Source organism: Saccopteryx leptura, chromosome 2 (assembly GCF_036850995.1).
Source record: "Saccopteryx leptura isolate mSacLep1 chromosome 2, mSacLep1_pri_phased_curated, whole genome shotgun sequence".
Lineage (NCBI taxonomy): Eukaryota > Metazoa > Chordata > Mammalia > Chiroptera > Emballonuridae > Saccopteryx > Saccopteryx leptura.
Window position 1 is genome coordinate 18409076 of NC_089504.1, and position 26331 is coordinate 18435406.

Sequence of the window (26331 nt, forward strand, 5' to 3'; positions counted from 1 at the left end):
CTTCCTTCCTGAAACGCCTCTGTCTCCGCGACGGTCCCCCTCAGCCCGTGAATGTGTGCGTTTCTCCCATCGCGTCCCCTCCCCACACTTGGTAGCTGCCTTCAGCTACCACCGTCTGTCTCCCATCCGCAGCCAGCCTTCTCGAAAGGGAAGTCTGTGCACATGGTCTCCACGCGCTCACTTCCCACTTGCTCCCCGCCCACCACAGCCTGGCTTCTGCATCTGCCACCCGTGGAGAACGCTGTCCCCGAGGGCGACGGTGCGCCCGTGTGTGGTGATAACACATCGCACTTTTCTCCTCCTGCCGGCTCTTCTCTTTCTCTAGCACCCCGGTTCACCCCCTCCTCGGAATGTCTTCCCTGGCTTCTGTCCCCCTCACTCCCCGGGTGTCTTCTCACCTCCCTAGTCACACCCCAGCCTTCGTAAGTGTGACCCTCTCCCCTGCTTGTCTTTTTTCCTTCCTCCCCTTCCATGGCTGCTCTATTCCAAATCTGTGTCCCAGCCTCGGTCTTTTTATTTTTTTCAGAGCTAGTCAGTTATTTCCAACTGCCTGAGTATACTCGCCCTGATGAGCACAGGTCCCTCAGAGTGGAATTCTAAACTAACCCACTTGGTACTCAGCAGCACATAGATCCTTTTAAAAATAATAGCAGCCCTGGCCAGTTGGCTCAGTGGTAGAGCATCGGCCTGGTGTGTAGAAGTCCCGGGTTCGATTCTCAGCCAGGGCATACAGGAGAAGCATCCATCTGCTTCTCCACCCCTCCCCCTCTCCTTCCTCTCTGTCTCTCTCTTCCCCTCCCGCAGCCAGGGCTCCACTACAGCAAGGTTGGCCCTGGCACTGAGGATGGCTTCATGGCCTCCACCTCAGGTGTTAGAATGGCTCCGGTTGCAACAGAGCAATGCCCCAGATTAGCAGACCATCGCCCCCTAGTGGACATGCTGGGTAGATCTCAGTCAGGCGCATGTGGGAGTCTGTCTATCTGCCTCCTGGCTTCTAACTTCAGAAAAATACAAAAAATAAATAAAAATAAAATAATAATTATTATTATTATTATAATTATAATAATGTGAGATGAGATTGTTTGGAGAGAGGACAGGTTGTGAAAAGAGCAGGGCAGATTACATCAGGGTGAGGTTAAGATTTCTCTGCCTGAAATATTCACTCCTTTGTCCCTTTCTAACAGCCACCCACCCTTCCAACACCCAGTCGAGGTGATAGAAGGAGTGGCTGGTGGGGCAGGAGGAGGAGAAAACACCAGATGGAGTGGGGGATGTCACAGCCCCCAGGACAGAGTTCATAAGGAAAGAGTTTGGTCATCTGTGTCACACGCTGCTGTGGGGTCCCCTGACGTGAAGAGGGACCAATGAGCTTGGCAGATTGGAGGTCATCAGTAACCGTGGAAGATGTGGAATGAGTGTGACAAAGGCTGGTTGGCATGGGCGAGAGGAGGATGAGCATGAGAAATTGGAGTCAGCAAGACAAACCCTTTTCAAAGAGGAATTTTGCTAGAAAGAGCGAGCAGAACATTGGATTTGTGGAGTTCACAATTTATTGTAATTGTCTTTTTACCCGCATCACCCCCCTACCAGGCTGCTGAGTGCTTGAAGACAGGGTCATGATGTTTCTGCTGCGCTGTGTTTTGCTTTCAATTTCAAAACATGGGGTTTAACACAATGTAGGTAGTTAGTAACTTTTGTCTTGAAAAAGGGAACAAGTAGGAAGCAGCCAATGAATGCCCAACTAAGTGGAACAACACAGGAATGCTTCCCTTTCTCTCTCTCTCCCTGTCTCTCTGAAATCAACAATAAATAAAATAAAATAAATAAATAGAAGTGAGGGTAAGAACCATCCACATGAACACAGGTTGTTTATGGCGGTGATGAGCTCTCTCTTACTGCAGGTACAGTCAGGAAGCGGAGGGTTGTCCTCCCTCCCTTCCTTCTCCTCCCTCCCTCCCTCCCTCCCTCCCTCCCTCCCTCCCTTCTAGAAAGTTTCACTTCAAGACTCTCCATTGTGTTGTGCTCTCCACCTTTTAACCCCAAAGTGTTCTCAAGGTCATATTTGACAGTACCAGCTACAGGGACCCCTGATCACAGAGGGCTTCTGAGAACGATTCACCAGGAGTTTCTGTCCCTCAACAGAATGGCATGCGTGGGGGACAGAGGACACCAGAGAAAGGCCCTTGCATGGCCAACCAGCCCTTTGAAGAAGCCCAGTCTCTCTTGTCTGTGGAGCCGCTCAGCTCGCAGGCGCACTCTTCATTAGCGCCTCCTTGTTACCGTGCTATTAGGAGCTGTCAGCCCCTCTGTGTCTAGTGCTGTCCGCCGCTTTGAAATATTTTGTCAGGCCCACGCATGCCTAGAAAACAGGGGTCTGAGTTCAGCAGACGGTCTCGTACTTAGAGTGTGTCCTCCAAGCCTGTCTTTGGGCATCCTGTGTGATTAAACCCAAACTGCCCCCCTCGCCTCGCCCAAGCCCCCCCTCCCTGTCCTGGCAGGAGACCAGCTCCAGGGGCCTGCACACAGCAGCCAGAGTCAGTGCAGCCCGGGTGGGGGCGTGAGCGGGCTGGGGGGGGGGGGCAGGACGAGGGACAGACGCCAGCTCAGTTCTGCAGGCGCGGTCCTGTGCATCTCCTGGCCATGCACGCTGCTGTATGTGTGTATGTGTGTTTGTCAGTGTTTGTGAGTCTGCATGTGCCCTGTGTACATGTGCCTTAGCTTATGTGCATGTCTGCATGTGCCTAAGTCAATGTGGGTGTGCATGTGTATCTGTGTGTGCATTTGTGTGTATATGAGTGTGTACGTGTGGTGTATGTGTACATGAGCCTGTGCCTCAGGGTGTGGGAGGGATGATGTACAGTGGGTGGACATCTGTCTGTCAGAGCCCTGGGCCATTCATGCGGGATGTTCATCCTACCCCTGTGTCCTTAGTGTACCTGTTACCAGTGACCACTGAGACTCGTTAAGCCACTTAGAGACATTTTCATCTCATATTTAATAACCTTAGTAATAAGTGATATTAGCCCTCTTTTCACTAAGGAATGGAAGGGAAAATGCCACCCACACATCCTTTATCTGCCCCCACAGAGAGTTAACACAGATTGCTGGAGAAAAAACAAGCAATGTATTTTTTTAAATAAGAAATTAAAAATCGCTGGACGTTGTGTGTGTGTGTGTGTGTGTCTGTGTGTGTGTGTGTGGCCACCTTCGCATTTTAGTGAGCCTCCTTCCGAATATTGCCCTGTGCTTGGAATCACTTCTTATGTCTAGGAAAATTTATATAACTAGGATGACACAGTATATACTTATCTTTTTTTTTTCTTAAAAATATTCCCCAGAGGGCTTTCTCTTCTAATTTATAAGATCGGCTGTGTGTTTTTAAATGTCTGCACAGTATCCCATTACCCAGACTGATAATTCATTTAATCAATGCCTTATTGATAGACATTTAGATCTTTTCCAGCTCTTCACCGTCATAAACTATGTTGTGATGAGCCTTTTTGTAAATGCAGCTGTGAACATTTGATTGATTGTCTCCTTAGGATAAAACCAGGATTAAAACCTCTTGGGTAGGAGTTCTGCACATTGAACGGGTAATACCCAATACCGCATGGCCTCCAGAAAGGTCAGAACGGTTTGCACTTTTAAGTCCCTGATGTCCTGGCTTGGCATGCCACTCAGCTAGCCAGAGGGGATGCAGCTGGCCTTGTCTGGGGTCCTGCTTTGACTCCCAGGACTGTGGTAGGGAGGCGGCTTCGTGTTGCCTCGGGACTTGGTTGGTCCAGTACCTGGGGGCCAGGAGCTGTGTAGGGATTCTGCCTGCAAGACAGGTGCAGAGGGAGCGGGGAAATGGGGCTTTCTGGGCAAGGGCGGCTCATTAGGCTGCTGTGCCGCATCAGACGGCGCTGTCAGGTAGAACGTGGCCTCCACTCGGAAGGAACCCTCTCGGGTTGAATTACCCTAATACAGCCCCATGCTGTCTTCGTCCTCAAGTCTGTCATTAGCAAGCGTACTGTCGCGGCACTGCATTTCGTACAGAATCTCTGAAAGATGGACAGGATTGTTGCAGGACTCGACAAGGAGAAGAGGCAGGCAGAGCCGGAGTGGTGGGGCCGGGTGTGCGGGCGCATGCAGATGACAGGGTACGGAGGGGCTTTCGGGAGAATCGAGGATCAGACTGATGCCTGCATTAGACCACTATTTCTTTTTTAGATATATACTGCCCTCTGCTTCCAAAGAAAATAGTGGGAGGCAGTTAAAATGCTCATATGCCTGGATGTACATAAAGATGGGGAGATAATGATTTCAGAAACAATACATGTAGGTTTCCTATATTCTATGCTTTTTTGAAGGCTGGGGTGAAGAAAGGGACCACAATTTTTATTTTCCTGAAGTGAGAAGTGAGGAGGCAGAGAGACAGAGTCCCACATGCACCCTACTGGGATCTACCCAGCATACCCACTGGAGGGTGATGCTCTGCCCATTTGGGGCATTGCTCCATTGCAACTGGAGCCATTCTAGCACCTGAGGTGAAGGCCTTGGAGCCATCCTCAGGGCCCAGGCCAACTTTGCTCCAATGGAGCCTTGGCTGCGGGAGGAGAAGAGAGAGAGAGAGAGAAAGGAGAGGGGGAAGGGTGGATAAGCAGATGGGCGCTTCTCCTGTGTGCCCTGGCTGGGAATCGAACCCGGGACTTCTACACACCAGGTGGACATTCTACTGCTGAACCAACCAGTCAGGGTGGGACCACAATTCTTGCAAAAGTCAATGAATAGTTGAAGAAATGAAGGAATGAATGAATGAATGACTTGATTATAAATTATCCACAGAAGGAGGTTATTATAACAGAACTAAATAGGTGCGGTTTGAGTGTTAGCTCCATCACTTACTAGCAGTCATTGCAGGTGGGGTTTGCTAATAAGCCTGCAGAGTCTTGAGTTCAGCGAGCAGAATGCTTACCGGGGAATGGCTGTGAGATTAATACCTGTGGAAACAGGACCAGGAAGCTGCCGCGCTTCCTTGCAGATTCAGTGGCAATCTGCGCTGGCCCCGTGGGGAGCTGCAGGCTGAAAGGGCCCTTCAGTATTGGCCCAAGGTGGACCCAGATGTCCTTTATATGCCTGCAGTCAGAGTCAAGGGTCCAACCGTGGGGACAGGGGCAGGATCTCAGGCAAAGATGCTAGGAGAGGGTTGGCTCTCTGCATCCTGAAGGGGCTGACAGCTGACCTCAGTATACTCATGGCATATCCAGGGTCTGGGATGAGCAGTCCTTACCTGAAGGGGCATCTGGGTGGAGCATCACCGCCTCGGCCACTCGAGCTCTATGACCTTGGACCAGTCCCGTAACTTCCTTAATCAGCTTTCTTATCCATGTAAGGAAGAGAGTACTCAATAGTAACGCTGGAAAGAGTAAGAGGTTCTGTAAATGGTCCCCAGGGTATCCTCAGTAAATTTCCATTCTTGTGTCTCTTCCTCTGGGACCCCTCTGCAGCCTCTTAGTTTGCCTGCTGCTGCGGCTATCTGTATATTTCTCTCCCTCACCCCCATCCCAGCCCCCACTCTTCACACGTCCTAGACAAGGGAACAGTGAAATCTCTTACGGAGCATCTGCTGTGGGCCAGACACGGCAAGGCACTTTCTCTGCCTATTGCGTCCCATTCGGTCGTCCCTATAACCCTCACAGCTGGGCTTCAGCAGCCCCACTTAACCTGCAAGGAAACAGAGACTCAGAGAGGCGGAGGGCCTGAGCCTAGGTCCCACGGGCATCACGGCGAGGGCTGGGCTGGGCTGAGCTGGGAATCCAGGTCACCTTCCCGACCCCACGCCCCCTAGCGGACACAGACAGAGCCTCCTCTCCGCCATGCGCTCTCCGAGGGCGTTCTCTCGCGTGTTTTCAGGAAGTCTGAGCAAGGACAGTGGCCCGGGGAAGTAGAAGATCAGGACATTGGGAAGTAGCCTTCAGGGGCCCTGAGCCACCGCCGCGCAGCCGCAGGAAGAAGTGGGTCAGTATTGATCGCTGGAGCTGCACACAGTGAAACATAGCGAGCCCCAAGGGTCAGGCTCCCTGCGGGACACTGAGCAGAGGGCACGCGGGCAGCTCTGGGTCGCTGCACACGGGGACAAGTTCACACTCATTTCCAGAGCAGAGAGGGAGTGAGTTTTCTCTTTTTATGCAGGGTGGGGGAGGGGGTGTGGTTGAACAGAGTAACTGCCCCTAGCTACGCGTGTCCTCAGTGATGACAGTTTACCTCTGCGTGCCAGGCACCACGATGATGGACAGACACTGCAGAGTGGTGACCAAGGCAGCCTTAGTCCTGACTCTCACACAGCTCAGAGCCTGGAGGGAAAGACAGTGGCCTGTGACTATTAGGTGTCTTCAGAGAAGGGGGAAACCGGCCCCTTACAGAGAGGGTCAGAATGAGAGGAGAAGGGAATGAGTTAGTCACAGAATTGCAGCCGTTTTCATTCTGTGTCTCTTTGGGCGTGCGATCCGCTTTCTCTGAGCTTCAGTTTCATCATCTGTTAACTGGGAGGGTCGCAGTAACCCAGTGAGTCAATACATCTAAAGTAGGGTCTGTCGTGGGTGTGTTTTGATAAAACGTTACTTATGGACTCTCTTAAGTTTTGAATGTCATATAACTTTTCTAGGTCACGCAAAATCTTATTCTCTTTTTGATTTATTTTTCCTCTTTTGCCATTGAAGAGTGTGAAAACCATTTTGAGCCTGCGGTCAGTACAAACACAGGCAGGGGCTAGAGGTGGCCCGCGGACGGGAGCATGCCAAACGCTAATGGTGGCGCAGTGGATAAAATGTCGACCTGGAACACTGAGGTCGCTGGTTCGAAACCCTGGGCTTGCCCGGTCAAGGCACATATGGCAGTTGATGCTTACTGCCCCTCCCCCCACTAAAATGAATAAAAAAAATTAAAAAAAAAAAGTTGCTAACAATCTACCTTAGCCCTCCTGGGAGCCCTCAGAAACAGGCAAAGAGAAGAGAGTCATCCCCATTTTAGGGGTGCAGAAATGGAAGCACAGAGATTCAGGGGACTTTCAACGTCCAGAGAGAAAGTGACAAAACCAGAGCCTCGAGTGCCAGTTTTGTACCATTTCCCGTTTCTGCATGTTCGCAACGGGGATGAATGACCGCAGAGTGACGGAGTGATTAGACCCACGAGCGCCGCTGTAATTAAATTACTGATAACTAATATTTCTATAGTGCCTTAGACCTTGTAGGTCACTTTGACACACATTATCTCATTTGTTCTTCACTAAACCTCCCTCAAGGCGGCATTATCCGTAGCTCCTGATGCTCTGCAAAGTCACAGAGCCGGCAAAATGGCAAAGCCACGTGACTGCACCTGCAAGTGTCTGCCAAGCCCTAGAGAAACAGGTCTGCAGAATGGTGCATGCAAGCCGAGCTACCTCGAGCTGGAATCCTCCACGGCCTGCTTCTTCACCGCCCAGCCTTCCTCCTGAATCCATCCTCCAGGCTGCAGCCAGATGACCTTCCGAAAATGCAGATATGCTATGTCACTCCTCTGCTTGTATCTCGCCGGTACTTCCTCATTTTGCCCAGAATAAAGTCCAGCCCCTTAGCTTGTGTGGTGGACAAGGCTCCACTAACTGAGCTCAAGCCCACTTTTCAGGCTTCCTCAGCCACTCCCTCTGGCCCACGCCATGCCTGGTATCATCCATTTCTACTGAGCTGCTTGTGGTTCCCTGAATTTCCCAGGGTTCCTCTTGCCTCTCTGACTTTGCATGTACTATTCCCTCTAATTGAAATGCTCTTCCAGTTCCTCTGCCTGAAATACTCTAATGCATCCTTGATTTATATCAGGGGTCTGTCACCTCTTCTCCAGAAGGGTTAGTTCTCTCCCCTTTGTTCTCCATCAGAACCTTCCTTCACGAGGGGCCAGTGCACATGTCTGTCTCTCCCAGTAGACTGTGAGTGCTATGAGTTCCCAGCATACAGTATGCACTTCATGGATAGGTATTTAATAAGTGAATAAATGAATGAATGAGCTTCTGGAGGGCAGGAGTGTCTTAGTTACTTCTACCCCCTAGAGCAGGGGTCCCCAAACTACGGCCCACGGGCCACATGCGGCCCCCTGAGGCCATTTATCCGGCCCCCACTGCACTTCCGGAAGGGGCACCTCTTTCATTGGTGGTCAGTGAGAGGAGCCTAGTTCCCATTGAAATACTGGTCAGTTTGTTGATTTAAATTTACTTGTTCTTTATTTTAAATGTTATATTTGTTCCCATTTTGTTTTTTTTACTTTAAAATAAGATATGTGCAGTGTGCATAGGGATTTGTTCATAGTTTTTTTTTATAGTCCGGCCCTCCAATGGTCTGAGGGACAGTGAACTGGCCCCCTGTGTAAAAAGTTTGGGGACCCCTGCCCTAGAGTCTAGGTTCATGCCTGACACACAGTAGGACTCAGTTTATGTTTACTGAATAGATAAGTTGGGGTCCGGATGCAGGAGCAGACAGAGCGACAGGGGGTGAACAAAGCCCGCCCAGGACCCTGTGTCAGCCCCGAATGAGCAGCAGGCACAGGTGGTATGAAATCGGTCTGTTTCCCACTGTGCCCCGGACGGAAGGTAGGCACCTGCGCAGCTCCCGCTCCAGCTCCCTCTCCAGCTCCCCCACCGGCAGCCCAGCGCATCTCCTCTTGCCTAAAACTGCTGAGAATCCGCGTTTCCCCACCTCCGCACCCTCCCCGCCTCCCCTCCCTGAGTGTAGGTTTGGTGTTCCTACAGATGTTTGTATTCTCCGCAGCTGATGAAAATATTCATTATCTTGTTAGCTGCCGCTGGGAAGGAAGTGCAGATTTGCATTTTCCCGGCTAATCAGGGTGGCACAATCCGTGCCTGTCACCGGGGCCCGGTCCCCGCCACCCCCATTCCCTTCTGCATGCATGGGAGGGGAATCCCCATCCTATAGACTTCTACCGCCCTCTCTCCTCCCTTCCCGGGCACAATCCAGAGGGAGAAGGAAACCTGAGAGGCTCAGCCTGTCGGCACCGTCTCTCCGATTCAATCCCCCCAGATGATGTCTTAATGTCTCTCCCCTGCTCCAGATCCTCCATGTCTCTCCGATTCAATCCCCCCAGATGTTGTCTTAATGTCTCTCCCCTGCTCCGGATCCTCCATGGCTCCTCCGCTGGTCTCATCCCTCCAGCCGGCTTTTATCTCCCGAGGGCTTTGCATCTGTATTAAGATTTACACTTTCCCCAGTTCTCTTAAAACCATTAGCCCATTCCACGCTTGCAAGCACCCTCTAAGAGTGGTGTTGTCATCATTACTTGGGCTCTGTGTAAAAGGCGACCAACGACGAACCCACGGATGTTGTCACTAAGCGGTGCTGCCCCCAAGAAGCTGCCCCCTGCGTCCCTGTTCAAAAAATATCTTAGCTCTCCCTGATACCAGCTTGTCTTAGTGGAAGCCCTTTGCCGGGCGTGGTAAAAACTAGGGTTTTGAGGGCCCTGGCCGGTTGGCTCAGCGGTAGAGCGTCGGCCTGGCGTGCGGGGGACCCGGGTTCGATTCCCGGCCAGGGCACATAGGAGAAGCGCCCATTTGCTTCTCCACCCCCCCTTCCTCTCTGTCTCTCTCTTCCCCTCCCGCAGCCGAGGCTCCATTGGAGCAAAGATGGCCCGGGTGCTGGGGATGGCTCCTTGGCCTCTGCCCCAGGCGCTGGAGTGGCTCTGGTCGCGGCGGAGCGACGCCCCGGAGGGGCAGAGCATCGCCCCCTGGTGGGCATGCCGGGTGGATCCCGGTCGGGCGCATACGGGAGTCTGTCTGACTGTCTCTCCCCGTTTCCAGCTTCAGAAAAAAAACAAAAAACAAAACAAACAAACAAACAAAAAACAAAACTAGGGCTTTGAGGGTAGGATGTATGTCCCAGACGTAAGTGGAGAGGAGAAAAGATCGGTGTTCACAAAGTGGGCGCACAGGTGTTTAATAATCTTAATCACATCTTCTGCTTTGGCGAGCTTGCGGACTTGTCCTGATGGTCCTTCTCCTATGTTCAGGGTGGTGGTGGGACTGGTGTCTTCGGTATCTTGTCTGACTGATGAAGGAACCAGGGGAAGAGAATGAGACTAGAGAGAGAATGTCAGACGCTAAACAGACATTTAAATAGCAGACCTGAGGTTACCCAACCGTCCTCCCAATCATTTCAAAATACATGGCAAGTGCTTTTATGTGTCAGGTACCACTCCCAATGCTGGCGGTGGCAGCTAACAAGACTGATAAGCTTCTTGCCCTCATAAAGCTAACCTGCTGGAAAGAGATGGGTATGTGGAGGCAGCCAAGAGAAAATCAACCTATATTTTGGGTGGGATATGAAGAAAAATAAAGCAGAGTAAGGAATTGGAAAATTTTGTTTTCTGTGAGGTGGTCATGGCAGGCTTCTCAGAGGAGGTGACAGTAAAGTAGAGGCCTGAATAAAGTGAAGGGGTGAGCACTATGGGAGTGCAGGGAAATAAATAGCATAGCTAACAGAGGGGGGATGGGAAGTCCCCTGATATCTCACTCACTAGTTCAACTGCCCCGTAGAGAAGGACATGGTGGGTAAAAAGGACACAGGAGGCAACGGAATGGCAGTTCTAATGTCAACATGGCTCCTTTGGAGCCCTGTGAGCATAGACAAATCCCTGAGCCTCATTCAACCTCAGTGCCCTCATTTCTGCATCACAGATAATCTTAGCATCTTCCTCATGAGGTGCTTGAGATTTTCAGGGACAGTGCATATACAGGTCTTTATGCTACTCAATAAATTAGCTGCTAATCCTGTATAGTCTAAAGGCCTAGGGAATCACTGTGTTTCTCCCGCATGCTTCTGCTATCTAGGTCGAGCGTTTATCGAGCACGCGCTGAGCCCATACCACCCAGTGGGGTCTATGATCGATGTTAAGACCATGATGGATCCTGTATGCAGCATGGATTTGCTTGAGTGCCCACTAGGTCAGGCACTGTTCTAAGCTCTCGGGATAGAGAGGCTGACGTTGGTCCTGCTCTTATGAACCTTGGCCCCAGTGTTCCGCAGCTTCAAGTTCTTCTGCCCCTAAGCTGTCCTCTAACCCCAGAGAGAGCTACAAGGCCACAGCTGCCACTAGCCACCTGGGTATGAATCGGAAAAGGAGACTTCTCTGGGCAGACACACACCTGCGTGGGTGTCCAACTTGGCCTGTAGAGCAAGGCTCGGTGTCACCCTCAGCAGTGGCACAATCTGCAAAACTATAGGTGGGAGCCCGGAGAGACCCCCTTTCCCTGATGGACAAGACTCTGCTGTTGACATTGGTCAAAGTATCCCTTGACCCTGACTTAGTCCAGTGCTCTCCAAAGTGACGGCTCTGTCTCCCTCATTGTACCCGTGACCCTGAGAGCCAGCACACATCCGTCCGATGAGCCCTGGAACCCTGAGCATGGGGCCAGCCCATGCTGCTCGGGAATTCACTGGCAGACGCCCTCCTTCCCTACTGTGGGGACTTTCTTCTCCAGGGCAGCTCGTAGTGAGGAGACAGATGGGACAACTCCAGGCAGGTGTTGGGAAGCCCCGAGTCTCCGTGCCCTTGTGTTGGAGAATGTGGTGACTCACCTAATATCCTTCCTCCCCCCAGGAAACCAGGAAACCAGCACTTACCCAGAGTGCCTTCCCACTCTGTCAGCAATCCAGGCCATATGGTTAACTGGCAGTGTGGGCAGTGTGGGCAGAGAGGAGCCCTGCAGTCACCTGGCAGTGCTGGCAGTGTGGGCAGTGTGGGCAGTGCTGGCAGTGTGGGCAGAGAGGAGCCCTGCAGTGCAGCCCAGGGTCACCACTAGCTGACGTTGTCTGGTCAGCCCCCGCCCCGGCCCCAGCAGTGAGTTCTCCCCATTTCATTATTAGTCACAGCAGCAGCAATAGTATTTATTGAGTGCTTACCATATTCTAGCCTGACCTGTGGTGGCGCAGTGGATAAAGCATCGACCTGGAAATGCTGAGGTCGCCGGTTCGAAACCCTGGGCTTGCCTGGTCAAGGCACATATGGGAGTTGATGCTTCCAGCTCCTCCCCCCAGTCTCTCTATCTCCTCTCTCTCTTCTCTCTAAAAATGAATAAACTAAAAAAATTAAATTAAAAAAAAATGAAATATTCTAGGCACTCTTCCAAAAAACAAATCTGCATAAATTATTTCTTTTAATCCTCAAGTAGCCCCCAAAGGGAGGTGATTTTATCGTCCCCATTTTACAGGTTAGGAAACAAGCACAGCGGGAGGACTGGACTAGATTCTCATCTCTCAGGCTTCTTCCAGTGCTGACATTAGATAGCTCTTTGACTCAGTTGTTCATTTCTTCACCCATCCATCCATCCATCCATCCATCTATCCATCCATCCATCCATCCATCCATCCATCCATCCATCCATCCATCCATCCATCCATCCATCCATCCATCTACCCATCCATCTATCCATTCATCCATCTATCCATTCATTCAACACGTTCCTGTTGAACACCTATCATTAGATCAGGGACTGTAACAGGTACTGCCTATATTTTATTTCACTTAATACGAACAGAATGGTACAATGTAACATTAATGATCTATTCTACAAATTGTGAAACAAAAGGCTCAGAAGAGCTAGTTCATTCACTGGCCAGTCAGCCTTCTTTACTGAGCATCCTATGGTATATAGGCCCTGACTCAGGTTCTGGGGGGACAGTGGTTATGTGCCGGGGAGACAGATATTCTGTGGAGTAACTAAGGACAGAATTTAAAGGGCAGTGGGTAACGAAAGACTGAACCCTGCATTGTACCAGGCAGGGAGGCTGACCTCTTTTTGTGGGTGCTTGCCAACGTGCACAGATGGGGGCCTTGTGACATTGTGTCCCAGAGTCAGTGCAACCACCATAAATAGCCCCTCAAAGCTGGCCAGAAATGGCCCTCTCCATCCCATCCTCAATTTCTCAGACCCTTAACCATTCCACTCCTTGAGCCATGGGTGTGCCCTGCAACCCCCGTGCCCACCACACTCCCCGTGGGCTGGGAGCTTCCCATGGCTTTAGTAATTAAGTTTGCACATGCCAAAAAGAAAAATAGCATCACAGATGCGGTTGCAAATTTTAGCTAATTAACCATATGGTCTGGATTGCTGACAGAGTGGGAAGGCACTCTGGGTAAGTGCTGGTTTCCTGGTTTCCTGGGGGGAGGAAGGATATTAGGTGAGTCACCACATTCTCCAACACAAGGGCACGGAGACTCAGGGCTTCCCAACACCTGCCTGGAGTCGTCCCATCTGTCTCCTCACTACGAGCTGCCCTGGAGAAGAAAGTCCCCACAGTAGGGAAGGAGGGCGTCTGGCCTTATGGACAGGGGACAGCTGCACCTAGTTCAGGAGGTGCTGTAAGTGGGAGCACTCTGTTTTGGGTGCAGAATTTGGAGAGACACGCCTAGCAGGGTAACATTATAGTGGCATCGTGGATAGCACATTTGGAAAGCTGGCTTTAAATCCCAGAGCTGTCACTTCCTAGCTGTGTGACCTTGGGCAGGTGGCTTAGCCTCTCTAAAGTTAAGCCACTCAGTCTCCCTTAAGTGCCAAACAGCAGGATTGGAGGCAAGGATGACCACATTTTGTTGTTGTTTTTCATTCTAAGCACCTCACAGACAGAGATACTAGTGAACCAGAGCAGGAAGCAGTTGATACAACATTAACTAAAGCCCATAGTTTATTGTACTTTAGATTGTACAGTTGTCTGGGTTTTGACAAATGTAGTGTGCCACGTATCCACCATTACAGTACCATACAGAATAGTTCCACTGTCCTAAAAATCTCCCCTGTCGCCTATTCATTCCCCCGCCCGAACTCCCAGCGACCACTCCATCTTCTCAATGTCTCCACACCTTTGCATTTTCCAGAGTGCCGTGCAGTTGAAGTCATACAATATAGTCAGGTGTTGTGCACCTTGTCAGCTCCTCTCACTCAGCCACATGCATTTACGTTTCATCCACGTCTTTCTGCGGCTCGAGAGCTCACTTCCTTTTACTGCTGAAGAACATCCCGTTGTAGAGACCTCTCACGGTTTGTGTACCCAGTCGCCCATAGAAACATACCTTGGCTGCTTCCACTTTTGGGCCAGTATGAATCAGGTCACCATCAACATTCATGTGGAAGCACAGTTACTGAATTTCACTTGGTAAGAAACTGTCAACCTTCCAAAACGGCTACACCCAGTGCTGGGATTCAGCCAGTTAGCATCAGTTTGCCAGAACCGATACTTAATTTTTTGTTGAGTTCACTGAACCGGTGGTTAAAATGGCACTTGTAATCAGGGTTCTCTCTAAGGTGGGCGCCTGGGCAGCGGCCCAATGTGGGAATCACAAATTTACATTTCTTACTCTTTTTTAACATTCATCTGCACCACTGAGCATTCTAAGCGCCTGTAGTAATGTTCATTCCATCTACAGGTGAAAAAAATTGCAAATGAGGACACCAATCAAGAAGCAATATGGAAAGATCTTAAATAGCAGTTTTACTGTTTTTGTCAGGTGTTATTTAATATATTTTCATTAATATTTTAACTCTTTCTTATAGCAATCTAGTTTTATGGACCTCTTTTATTTTTCTTATATAAGTATTAAATGCATGAAATAATAAACTACCTTTTGGTATATCATTTTTTTTAATACTTGAAAGGATCGTTACAGCAGAGAACCAGTTGTGAAATCATCTGCATCCCACCGCTGGCTACGCCATTTTGCATTCCCACCAGCAATGAACTCCCCCAGTTGCTTCACATCTTCGCCAGTATTTGGCGGTATTCATGTTCTGAATTTTAGACTTTCTAATAGTTATGTAGCGGTATTTCCCTGAGTTGCACTTTCAGAGACAGGTGTTGTGCAGCTATTTATATGCTTATTTGTTGGGTCTCTTCCTTGATGAGGTGTCTGTTCAATTCTTTTGTTCCTTTTTTTTTTTAATCTGGTTGTTTGTTTTCTTATTGTGGAAATTTGAATGTTCTCTGTATAATTTGGATACACACCTTTTATCAGATGTATGCTTTTCAAGTGTTTTCTTCCAATTTGTGGCTTGTTACTTCATTCTCTTAACAGCCTTCCACAGAGCAGAAGTTTTTAATTTTACTGAAGCCCAACTTTTTTTTTATCTTTAATGTGTTTTGTTTTTGTTTTTGTATCTGAAAATGCATCGCCAAGCCCAGGATCACCAAGATTTTCTTCTATGTTATCTTCTAGAAGTCCTATAATTTTTGTATTTTACATTTAGGTCTGTGATCATTTGGGGTTAGTTTTTGTGAAAAGTATAGAGTCTGTGTTTAGATTCTTTTCTTTCTGCATCATACATGTGGCTGTCTAGCTGTTCCAGTAACTTTCATGGACAAGACTACCCTCTCTGCATTGAATTGCCTTTGCTCTTTTGTCAAAAATTAGTTGACTAATTTTGTGTGGGACTGTTCCTGGGCTTTGTGTTCTTCTCCATCCAACTATTTTGTTTACTATTTAACTAATGCTGCACTGTCTTGATTACTGTCATGTTACAATGAATTGTAAGCTCAGGTAATGTCAGTTCCCTGACTCCTTCAATCTCGTGTCAGCTAGTCCTGGGTCTTTTGCTTTTCCATAGTAAACTTTTAGAATGAGTTTGTCAATCTCTGCAGAATAAATTACTGGGATTTTATGAGTCTATAGAACAGCGGTTCTCAACCTGTGGGTCGCGACCCCGGCAGGGGTCCAACGACCAAAACACAGGGGTTGCCTAAAGCCATCGGAAATACATATTTTATTCAACCTGTGAGTCGCGACCCTGGCGGGGGTCGAACGACCAAAACACAGGGGTCGCCTAAAGCCACCGGAAATACACATATGATGGCTTTAGGCGACCCCTGTGTTTTGGTCGACCCCCGCCGAGGTCGCGACCCACAGGTTGAGAACCGCTGCTATAGAACAAATGGGAAAAAACTGGCAGTTTAACAATAAGGAACATGAACATGGAATATCTTCCCATTCAGTTTGCTCTTTGGTTTCTTTGAAAAACATTTTATCAGTTTTTTTTTCCTTTATAGGCCTTGCACATATCTTGGCAGATTTATACCTATATCAAATTATTCGATGCCAGTGTAGATGGTGTTGTGTTTTTATTTTCAAATTCCACATGTTCATTGCTGGCATGGAAAGAAATTGATTTTCATATGTTAACCTTGTACCCTGAAACCTTGCCATCTCCCTTATTAGTGTCAGAAGGTTCTGGTTGTTGTTGATTCTTTGGGATTTCCTACTGCATATTGTGTTTGTAAAACGTACATCACATCAATAATAATAATAATAATAATAATAATAATAATAATTAACATTTGCAGAGCACAGAGGATGATCTTCCAGGTATCCTTCTGCACACATCATGTCATGTCATTCCACAACACTTATAATCACCACTGTTGCTATTTCATCCTGTTACAAATGAGAAAACGGAAGCTTAGTGAGGTGTGGCAACTTACCCACAGCTGCAAACGGCAGAGCCGAGGCTTAAGCCTGGTCCTTCTTTTTTTTTTTTTTTTTTTTTTCATTTTTCTGAAGCTGGAAACAGGGAGAGACAGTCAGACAGATTCCCGCATGCGCCCAACCAGGATCCACCCGGCATGCCCACCAGGGGCGACGCTCTGCCCACCAGGGGACGATGCTCTGCCCCTCCAGGGCGTCGCCATGTTGCGACCAGAGCCACTCTAGCACCTGAGGCAGCGGCCACAGAGCCATCCCCAGCGCCCGGGCCATCTTTGCTCCAATGGAGCCTTGGCTGCGGGAGGGGAAGAGAGAGACAGAGAGGAAAGCGCGGTGGAGGGGTGGAGAAGCAAATGGGCGCTTCTCCTGTGTGCCCTGGCCGGGAATCGAACCCGGGTCCTCTGCACGCTAGGCCGACGCTCTACCGCTGAGCCAACCGGCCAGGGCCAAGCCTGGTCCTTCTTACTAGAAAATAAAAAATAGCCATAATAGTAGTAACCACCACATACTAAAGTATATGCCAGGCCATTAAGATATATTGCTCCTTTGATCCTAGTAATTGCGTCGATAAAAGTAGGTACTATTAAGATCCTCATTTTAACTGAGGCTCCTGAAACTAAATAGCTTGCTCAGGATCGTGTACCCAGTGAGAAGTGGAGTTTAAGACCCATGCTCGGTCCTTGCGGGTAGAGTTTTACGCACAAACCCGAGGCTCAGCGTGACCATGTGATTGCACACGGCAGCAGGACCAGTAGCTAACAAGGCTGGATAGAAGCTAAGGTTTGAGAACCTGGGTTAAGTTCCATCTTGGTGTCAGAGTTTGAAAAGGACAAAAATTGTGTTCATTAATTGGATTTTTATTTTCCCAGGTATCTTTTAAGCCTTGACATCTATTGGCTTTTAAGGAGCACTTAAACCCCGTTTCCAACTGCCCTGTAACAATATGCATACTTCACCTTGGTTATGTTGTAAACAGGCTAATGGCCACGCTAGCTGGGCTCCGGCCGCAACCGATGTCAGGTCTGTGGGAATTAAAACAGAAGGGATATGAGAGATGGTCAGGGCTCCTCATTAGCACAGTGTTGCAGAAGGCTCCTGCAAATATTGCTGCCTTCCTTCTGCCTTTGGGGGTTTTCTTTCTCCATTGCTAATGACTAATAAAAAAAAGAGAGAGAGAGAGAGAGGGAGAAGGGAGAGAGCAAACAAGAAAGCAATTGCTATTAGATTTCTTCTACTGCAGTGGGTTTCTCATTTTGCAAAGCTCATTAGAGGTGTCTCTATGGAAAGCCTTCCAAGGTGCCCTGGGGAGAATGGGGGAGACAAGAGGGAAGGAGAGACTTTCAGAGCCGTGATCCCAGCCACAGACTTAACCAGAACCAGCTGTCCCTGGGCCACCTCGTCTGATTCTAAAACGCACGGCGCAGCTTCGTTTTCAATGTTAACGTTAAAAAGAAAACGTTCTTCCTCTCTAACTACCACAAGGAATGAAGCTGTTATAAGTGTGTAGATGCTGGGTGTGGTCAGTGACAGTGTGGCTTTGATATTTTTCCTCTGTTGCTATAAGTTAGGCGTTTGGGAACATCTTTTTCCCTTTAATTTGGAAGCTGACCTACTTCAGGTTCAATTTCACAAACATTTTCGAGCATCTTCTATGTATCTAAGGCTTTGTTGGGAGCTGGGAAGCAGACAGAAGACACAGTTAGACGTACCCGCGCCAGTTTTTCAAGCGCTTGCTCTCGCAGGAAGAGGGGTGCCCCCCATATGGTGCTGGGTGTTTCCTTTAGCGTTAATATCTCCTAGAGGTCAGGAGTAGGGTGTGCGGTCAGGAAAGAATCAAATCCACCAACAAGGAAAAAAAAAGTGCGAATTCCGTGATAGAAAGAGAAGACCCCCAAACCTGCAGCCACCTGTCTCGGTTCTTACTATAGCTCTAGGACGAGACTCAGACAAGCTGTGTGTGTGCTTCCTGGAAAGGGGAGTAAAAGAAAAGAAGTTGTGGTCCATTCCAGCTCTAACTTTTGCAATCTTTTTATTCTTAAACAAGAGGGACTCTTTGAGGCTGTTCAATCGAGCTACTAGGACTGTGCTGTCTAGAGCACCAATAGCTAGGGCCCAATAGCACCAATAGCTAGGGTCCAATAGCACCAATAGCTAGTAGGTCCAATAGCACCAATAGCTAGGGTCCAATAGCACCGATAGCTAGGGTCCATTAGCACCAATAGCTAGGGTCCAATAGCACCGATAGCTAGGGTCCAATAGCACCAGTAGCTAGGGTCCAATAGCACCAATAGCTAGGGTCCAATAGCACCAATAGCTAGGGTCCAATAGCACCGATAGCTAGGGTTCAATAGCACCAGTAGCTAGGGTCCAATAGCACCAATAGCTAGGGTCCAATAGCACCAATAGCTAGGGTCCAATAGCACCAGTAGCTAGGGTCCAGTAGCACCAATAGCTAGGGTCCAATAGCACCGATAGCTAGGGTCCAATAGCACCAATAGCTAGGGCCCAATAGCACCGATAGCTAGGGTCCAATAGCACCGATAGCTAGGGTTCAATAGCACCAATAGCTAGGGTCCAATAGCACCAATAGCTAGGGTCCAATAGCACCAATAGCTAGGGTCCAATAGCACTGATAGCTAGGGTCCAATAGCACCGATAGCTAGGGTTCAATAGCACCAATAGCTAGGGCCCAATAGCACCAATAGCTAGGGTCCAATAGCACCAATAGCTAGTAGGTCCAATAGCACCAATAGCTAGGGTTCAATAGCACCAATAGCTAGCCGCCTTGTGTTGAGGGTCCGCTATTCTCAGTCCTCTGCCGAGCAACTCGTAAGACTCTTTAATGCTTACAGCAGGTCTGGGAGGCAAGGGGCGATTAGTATTTCCATTTTCCTGATGAGCGAAGAGAGCCAGAAAAGGTTCAGTGTTCGAGGTTCAGCCGGAGCGCCACAGGGAATGGGTGGTGGAACCAGGGTGCAAATCCAGGTGCATCTGACTGCAAAGACTGCTTCAAAAAAGTAAGAAATTGGCCCTGGCTGGTTGGCTCAGCGGTAGAGCGTCGGTCTGGCGTGTGGGGGACCCAGGTTCGATTCCCAGCCAGGGTACATAGGAGAAGCGCCCATTTGCTTCTCCACCCCCCACCCCACCCCCTCCTTTCTCTCTGTCTCTCTCTTCCCCTCCCGCAGCCAAGGCTCCATTGGAACAAAGATGGCCCGGGCGCTGGGGATGGCTCCTTGGCCTCTGCCCCAGGCGCTAGAGTGGCTCTGGTCACGGCAGAGCGATGCCCCGGAGGGGCAGAGCATTGCCCCCTGGTGGGCAGAGCGTCGCCCCTGGTGGGCGTGCCGGGTGGATCCTGGTCGGGCGCATGCGGGAGTCTGTCTGACTGTCTCTCCCCGTTTCCAGCTTCAGAAAAATACAAAAAAAAAAAAAAAAAAAAAAAGTAAGAAAGCAGACACATGGTGCCATGAGGAGCAGGGCTCTTACCTGGGGAACTCCCTCTTCACCCGCTGTGATAGAGAATTTGGGGGACACCTAGATTAGTCAATGAAATGACTCCATACGGAAAAGACCCCCAGAACTGGGAAATAACTTTCTCAAGTGCACACAGCAAGGTAGTGGCCCAGCCTCCCAGCACTGGCTCCCTGTCTGGCCAGGACTGGGGGTGCATGAGGAATGGGGGGACCCCTGAGGATTCAGGGAGAGTCAGCAGCCTCAGGCCTTGTACTCATGCGGCCAGTGCATTTGCCGCACCCCTGGGGCTGCTGTTACAGGAGACGCTGGAGACGCAGGCATGAAATGGTGGCACCGGGTGGGCGTGGGGGGTCCCTGAGAACAGAAGGCACTGAGCACGAGACTGTGTGAAGATCCTAATTGGGCTTGAAGTATTTTTAAAGTTAGGGGAATTTTGGCTTTGGCTCTCGACTGTGAGAAAAGAAGCTGCTAGAGCCCTCAGGGATTGAGGGGGGTACAGTGGAGCCTGCCGTCTGGGCTGGGGCCCGAGAGGGCGGTTTGGGCTGAGCAGCACCCCTCCCCCCCGTCGGAGGCTCAGCACCTCCCAAGCCCAGGGGACCGTGTGCTCGGACCCTGCACATCGGTGTACAGAGACGGGCTTTAAGCTTGCGGCTGCAGCTGGTCTGTGTGATCCAGGGCAAGGCTAATCTTCCTCTTCAAATCTTATGTCTGGCATCTGAAAAACAGAGATAGTGATAGTGCTTAGAAAAATGCAGAGGCCGAACCTCGTGATGCCCATCTCCCCCCACCCCACCCCACCCCGCTCTCAAGCTTTCTGTCCAGGTATCAGGACCTTTGACTTCTTCCCTCTGAGAACGGGCAGAAGCAGTTCAGCACAGCACCCGGCTCCAGACGCCTCCGTGACAGCAGCTCACTGGTTCCCGCTGTTAGGACAGACCCAGGCACCCGGCGCTGACACGCGCAGGCGAGGAGGTGGAGGGCACAGGGGCCGAGGAGAAGATAATGTTTCTCTAGCCTGCAATTTATTTCAATTTCAGGGGTCACAATTACCGGGGCAGGAGTTAGTAACGGCCATGCCTGGAATGCTTAAGTGAGCATTGGCGCTACCGGTGGAAGCTGTTTTGCATTTAGAGAGGGAAGAGTGTGCAACGAGCAACCCGGGTGTCACGTCACGTGCGCGCGTGTGTGCGGGCGCGTTTATGCGTAGCAGCAGAGGAACAAGGGGAGGGCGGGAGAGAGAAAGACAGGTGTGAGCGTGGTCAGAGAGGGGGGTGGCCGAGTGAAGCTGGCAGCCCGGATTTTATCCTGACCCGAGGAGGAAGTGGTCTCAGCACTCTGAGTCCTCATTTCCTCAGCTTGATCGTGGAGATACTACCTAACACACAAGATTGCTGAGCAGTGTCTTCGTCTATTTGGGCTGCTATAACAAAATGCCATAGGCTTAAACAGCAAACATTTATTTCTCACTGGTCCAGAGGCTGGGAAGGACCAGATCAAGGCACCAACAGGCTCTGTGTCCAGTGAGAGGCACTTCCTGGTTCGTAGATGGCACCTTCTTGCTATGTCCTCCGTAAGGGAAGGGACAAAGTGTTCTTGGTGGTCTTTTACAAGGGCGCTAATCTTATTCATGAGGGCTCCACCCTCGTGATCTAAGCTCCTCTCAACGGCCTCGCTTTTAAATACTACCACGTTGAATATTAGATTTTTTTTTTTTTTTTGCATTTCTCTGAAGCTGGAAACAGGGAGAGACAGTCAGACAGACTCCCGCATGCGCCCGACCGGGATCCACCTGGCACGCCCACCATGGGGCGACACTCTGCCCACCAGGGGGGCGATGCTCTGCCCATCCTGGGCGTCACCATGTTGCGACCAGAGCCACTCTAGCGCCTGAGGCAGAGGCCACAGAGCCATCCCCAGTGCCCGGGCCATCTTTGCTCCAGAGGAGCCTTGGCTGCGGGAGGGGAAGAGAGAGACAGAGAGGAAAGCGTGGCGGAGGGGTGGAGAAGCAAATGGGCACTTCTCCTATGTGCCCTGGCCGGGAATCGAACCCGGGTCCTCCGCACGCTAGGCCGACTGAATATTAGGTTTTGACATATAAATTTCTTAGGGGGGGGGACACAAATATCCAGTCTCTAGCAAGAAGGTGAGAGTGAGAGAAAGAGCCTGAGAAACCATACATGGCATTTAGTATAAAAAGCAGAAACTATTATTAGTGAGTGCATCCATCGGGGACATTCTACCAGCACTGGTATTTTCAACAACTCAGCCTTCACTTCTCAGCATTTCATTCAGGGGCAAAATGAAATGTTTCTAGCATATTTTTGCATCGTTTTTAAGTACATGGAGTTAGACTTTTCAATGTCCAGCTTGCTAGTTCTGTGCACTACACCTCTTCATACATCTGCACCCTCACTTTAAAAAAAAAAAAAAAAAAAAGGAGAATTAGAGTGAGAGTAATTACTGTGCCATGTCATTGGGAGCGTGAAATTAGAAAGGTGCTAAGCCCTTAGAGGAATGCCCAGTCCATTGTAAACAAAGAAATAGATGTTAGCTTTTAAAACGATGCTTGTTACTGGGTTGTGCGTGCTGGATAGCGAGGGAAGAAAGGGAGAGACGGGAAGGTTGATGGAGTGAACGAGGCAGTGGCCAGGCTCCACAGGAGGGAGCTTGCAGGACCACAGAGAACAGATTGTCTCCCCGACAATTCCATTCAGCTAAGAGGCATCCATTCACTCACTGAGTAAGCATTTACTGAGCCCCAAACGTGTGCTTCAGCCACTGTGTCGAGGCTGGATGCAAAGGCGTGAGCAAGACAGACGTGCTCACTGCCCTCTGTGCCTTTGATCCAGTGAGGAAACGGTGAGTGACCGAGAACAGCCGTCCAGAGTGCGAATACTGGGATCGGAGGGGGGGGGGATGGCCGCTGCAGAAACCCAGACAAGGGCGCGCTGAACTCCCATGGGGCGGGAGAGGTATCGACAAAACCCTCCTGGAAAAAAAAAATTTTTTAATTTAAAAAAAAAAACAATTGGAACTTGGCAAACGAGATGTCCACATTTTAATCCCTGGATCGTATGAATGAATGACCCTACCTGGCAAAGGGTGATGATGGGTACAGGTGGACATACATTGCTAATCACCTGAAGTTGAGCTAGAGATTTTTCCTGGATTTTCCAAGTAACCCCAAGGACCCTTCAAACAGAAGAGGGCAGCAAGACAGGAGGTCGTGAGTGATGGGCTCACAGAAAGACTTGACATGCCTTGGCTAACTTTGAAAGTAGAGTCAAGGAATGTGGCATTGTTAGAAAGCTGCAAAAAGGCTCTGGCCAGTTGGCTCAGTTGTAGAACATTGGTCTGGCGTGAGGATGTCCCAGGTTTGATTTCTGGTCAGAGCAGACAGGGGAAGCAACCATCTGCTTCTCTCCCCTGCATTTCATTCCCCCATCCCCTGCAGCCATAGCTCGATTGGCTAAAGCAAGTTGGTCCCAGGTGCTGAGGATGGCTTTGTGGCCTTCGCCTCAGGCGCTAAACATAGCTTGGTTGCCAACCAACAGCGCCCCAGATGGGCAGAGCATCACCCATAGGGGTTTGCTGGGCAGATCCCATTAGGGGCGCATGTGGGAGTCTGTCTCTCTGCCTTCCCTGTTTTCACTTAATTTTTAAAAAGCTGGAAAAGGCAAGGAAATTAATTCTCCCCCAGAGCCTCCAGAAAACACGAAGCCCTGCCAGCACCTTGATTTTAGCCTAGAAACCCACGTCCAATGTCCAACCTATGGAACGCTGAGACGATAAGTTTATGTCACCGTCCACCGTGAAGGCTTGCATGATTTGTTATGTCAGTGACAGGACACTAACCCACGGAGCCAAGGACATATTTGAGTTCAGATCATTGTTTTAGAAAACCATCCTGGCGGTGGGATGGTAAATGAAGTGGAAGGGCGAGACTGAACTCAGAGAATCTTTTAACAGGCGGCAGCAGTGGTCGCTGGGAGAGGGGATGGTGTTCCAAATCAGAACAGACAGCTGCTGATGTCCTGCATCTGTGCCGGACGCTGGAATCAGGATGTGCAGCTGAGGCAGGCTGGGGGTGGGGGCGTCAGACAAGGAGGTTCTTGCAGCCGGGAGCTCCGGACCCTGGGACGGGACACACCTGTGGAGAACACCCGTACCTGGCAGACTGTTGATCCTGCAATCAGCCAAAGTGCAATAGGAGCAAAGGGACATTTCTTCTAAGGAAAAGGCTCGGGGACGACAGCTTCCTGAAGGAGATGACGCCAATAAGCTCTGTCTGCAAGACTCCCAGGAGGGCTCAGAGGACATTGCAAAGAAGACTCAGCCCCAGCCCCTGCTTTGAAGGGGTCTACAGTTCAGCTGGGGTCGGGCAGGTGAGGTGGTCCTTCTTGCCAACCTTGGAGAACATGCAGTAGAGGCAGCTCTGGGGTTGGGAGTCAAGGGCACGGATGGGTAGCCAGTCCTGATCCGGCAAACTCAGGAGCCTTTAAATAAACCGTGTCTCTGCCCTGCCTACTGTCTTCTCTCTCGTCGTTTTCCTGAGCTTCGGTTGAGATGCTCAGCGGTGGGGGCCGCCCTTCAGCCAGGGACGCAGCTTTGCCTCCACGATCCTTGAACTACCAGCCTGGAAGGTGGGGCTCACGAGCTGCATTCGGCGGGGAACAGAGGGCAGCCCCCAGCCTGGAAGGTGGGGCTCACGAGCTGCATTCTGCCCGGGAACAGAGGGCAGCCCCCAGCCTGGAAGGTGGGGCTCACGAGCTGCATTCGGCCCGGGAACAGAGGGCAGCCCCCAGCCTGGAAGGTGGGGCTCGTGAGCTGCATTCTGCCCGGGAACAGAGGGCAGCCCCCAGCCTGGAAGGTGGGGCTCAGGAGCTGCATTCTGCCCGGGAACAGAGGGCAGCCCCGAGAGCCTCTACCTGGAGGGTGGGGCTCACGAGCTTCATTCTGCCCGGGAACAGAGGGCAGCCCCAGCCTGGAAGGTGGGGCTCACGAGCTGCATTCTGCCCGGGAACAGAGGGCAGCCCCCAGCCTGGAAGGTGGGGCTCACGAGCTGCATTCGGCCCGGGAACAGAGGGCAGCCCCCAGCCTGGAAGGTGGGGCTCACGAGCTGCATTCTGCCCGGGAACAGAGGGCAGCCCCCAGCCTGGAAGGTGGGGCTCAGGAGCTGCATTCTGCCTGGGAACAGAGGGCAGCCCCGAGAGCCTCTACCCGGAGGTGGCTGAGCTTTCGTGACGTGCCGGGGGCTCTATCTGAGACCTGGCTGTCTCTGCAGGTCTCCCCCGTGGCAGTGGAGCTGGAATGAGCTGGGGCTGCTGGAAGCAGAAAGGAGGCAAGGATTTCTATGATGGGTCAAGGCACACTGGTCTGTGCTCAGGCCACGGTCAGTGGAAACAAGGGTGCCCAGTGATCGGGAATCTGGGGACAGCGGGCTCCGGAGGCCACACTGCCCAGCCCAGCCCGTGACCCCTCTTTCTGCTCTCCGCCAGGGCCAGGTGCCATTGACGGCATGGCCCTGCAGTCGCTCCCGATCGGTGTCCCTCCGCGATCTTCTCCGCGCAGCTGCCCCGCCCCATCTTCCCTGGGCTGCTGCAGAACCCCAGAGCTGGTCTCCCGCAGAACCCCAGAGCTGGTCTCCCTCCCGCCAGGCTTTTCCTTCCCAGCCCAGCTCTGCCCGGTACCCAGAAGGTCCTCCCGGAGCTCCAGTCCCAGCCCTGCTCTCCTGCCTAGAGCCCTGTCACGGGTCTCCTGCCCGCAGAATCCAGCCCACAGCCCTCGGCCTCACCCAGGACTCTCAGCCCTGATCCCCGCCAGCCCATTCTTGCCTTATTTATTTATTTATTTATCCATTTATTTATTTATTTATTTTAAGAATAAACACCTTTATTTCATGAACTAAGACAGGGAAGAGGCCTTATTTGCGTCTCTGGGCCTTGACTTTCCTCAGTGAGAGCCCCAGCTCCTCGCCCTCCAGGACAGAGCCGTCTGTCTGCCCGGCCACACTGGCCTGATCTTGAAGTGATGTGTTTTTTGTTGTTGTTGTTGTTGTTACTGTTGTTTTTTTTGTTTTGGAGAGCTAGGCAGGGAGAGAGAGAAGCAGGAACATTGAGCTACTCCCGTATGTGCCCTGACTGGGGAATCGAACCAGCAACTTTCACACTCCGGGATGATGCTCCAACCAACTGAGCCAGCCAGTCAGGGCTTAATTTTTATTGATTTTTATAGAGACAGAGAGAGAAAGGGGGGAGGGAGTGGGAAGGAAAGCATTTGTTGTTCCACTCAGACATGCATTTTCTGGTTGCTTCCCTTGTGTGTCCTGACTGGGGCTCGAACCCGCAACCTTGTTGTTTCGGGATGACGTTC

General features: G+C 50.7%; 1 protein-coding gene across 5 annotated transcripts in view; it reads left to right on the forward strand.

The window, feature by feature from the left end:
* The window catches only part of ASTN2 (astrotactin 2), a 907524-nt gene that overhangs the window by 600904 nt on the left and 280289 nt on the right, over positions 1-26331 (forward strand). The gene's annotated exons all lie outside the window — the stretch shown is intronic.